Source organism: Hipposideros armiger, unplaced genomic scaffold (assembly GCF_001890085.2).
Source record: "Hipposideros armiger isolate ML-2016 unplaced genomic scaffold, ASM189008v1 scaffold_1217, whole genome shotgun sequence".
Classification (NCBI taxonomy): Eukaryota; Metazoa; Chordata; class Mammalia; order Chiroptera; family Hipposideridae; genus Hipposideros; species Hipposideros armiger.
In genome coordinates this window covers 128,254-130,419 of record NW_017732567.1, presented here as the reverse complement: position 1 = coordinate 130,419, position 2,166 = coordinate 128,254, and positions in this window count along the sequence as shown.

The following is a 2,166-nucleotide window of genomic DNA, read 5'->3' as shown; positions in this document are numbered from 1 at the left end:
AGATGAGGAGGTGGACTGTAATAATCAGTGTGCGGGTGGGGCATTCACAGCACAAGGTGGGAATTAGAACACGGAGGGTGAGCTTCCGCCCTTGCAGGTAGTTTTCTATTCCTGGCAGGTGCCTGTCTCAGACTAAAGAGATCCAGGCTAAAGGATAAGTGCTCACTTACTAACGTAGTTTCAAATCCTGTTCCACCCTCTTAATACTTCTCCAAGCTTTGATTTCCCCTCAAAAAACAGCAGTAATAATAAGTTTACCACAAAGCATTGCTCTGAGGATCAAATATAATGCCTGTAATGTACCTGATGCAATAATTGGCTAAGATGTGAGCTATCGCTATTACTATTACTACTTTCAGGTTATGACCAATAGACCTAGAATAGATGCCATGGTCTCAAGTTGGGGGTGACCAAAGCAATGCAGAGAGCATTTGCTTTCATTATGTCATGGTACATGAGATCTGCTGGAAGAGAATATGAGGACTCTGGAATAAGGAAGATTGATGGTTACCTTCAAGAACTTGGCTCCAATCTCTTGGCTTCTCTAAACAGTAAATTTTTGTGTTTTCCCGCATTGATGGATTTCTTTCCTTTCTTTTTTTGTTTCTTTCTTCCTTCTGTCTTTCTTTCTTTCTTTCTCTTTCATTTCCTGTCTTCCTTTTTCCTTTTTGTTGTTGTTACAGAATGTTAGCGTAGGGTGGAATAATCAATCATTTTTCTCCATTTAACATTTAAGAATGAAACATGTTCATTTTATATCTGTGTGCTGATTTGCATATTTAATACTTGGGTCTCTAGTATAATATCATACTTCAGTCTTGATTTCCTAAAAAATCAATTTATTTAAAGGGTTGGACTGGATGAGATTCACAAATCATATTGTGTTTTATTTTCTTAATCTTCTTTTTTTTATTACATTTGCTCAGAACTGGAAAGGCAACCACAAACCAAAACCAGATGGAAAATACTAAGCCAAAGACAAACTAAACCCTCATTACTAATAACTTTTTAGATAATATTTTATCAATCTGTGATTCAGTACTGATGAGCACATATTTTGATAAGAGTATAATATCTCAAACCAAGCTTCTCCCTCTAACATCACAGATATTTGTATCATGACAGAGGATGAAATAATTCAGGAAATTGAGGTGGAGAGTTTATTGCTATTTTCCTCCTAGCTTTAAAATCGTCTATTTTGTAGACAGTATCGTGTGTCCCCTGCCTACCTATTGAGTCACAAAACACACTTCTCCCTAGAGGGAAAGGACCTGTGGGAAGGTCTGATGCTCTTTTGTCCTAAATTGACATATCAGGGCTGGATTTGGGAAACAGGGAAAAAATCCGGAGTGTTTTTTACTTTCAATTGGTATGGGAATGAAAGGCTGACCTTGTTGTAAGTGGAAGCCAAGTAAAAAGTGATGGAAGATGTCAAAATTGTGATGTCTTTCCTCTGTCCCCATGGGAAATATCATCCCAGCCCCAATTTTTCCAGATTAAAGACAAAGCGTTCTTGACACTCCTCTCCTGATCAAATAGATTTGTTTTCAGCTGACGTATTTCAAGTTGATCAAACAGCTTCTTTGGTAAAATAAACTACCCACAGAGAGATGGTGGACTGAGCACAAAAGAGAGGAAAAGCTGGGTCAGGAAGAAAGAAGGAGAGAGTGTTATTTGATGATTTATTCTGTTGTTTATTTTTTCCCTGTAAATACAATTGCCGCTAAAGCTATGTCTCTGTCTCAACATGTAAACTAGCTTTTCACAGGCAGTTTTATTTTAGTCAGCTACATCAGGAATTTGTTTCTGGCAAGAGTTGAGCACACCAGGTCCAGCTGACACAGGCTGCAGAGGAAGCAGGCCAGCGTTTTTTCTGACTATGACAGTGATTAAACTGAAATGCTCTAGGTACAAATGCCACACAAATGCAGCATATTTTCTGTTTCTCTAGAGATACAGGATAGGGCCATGGAATGAATAACCTGTGCCCCTGCCTGGGAGGGAGCAATCCCAGCAGTGACTGTGTCCTGGGCCCTCCGCTTTGGGAGCCTGGCTGTCCCCTAAAACCAGGAGGGGCCAAGCTTCACCTGGAAATCATAGATGGTAGTAATCACTATGGTGGCGCCTCTGTGGCTTACTCCACGTCTCAGTGCTTTTTTTTTTTTT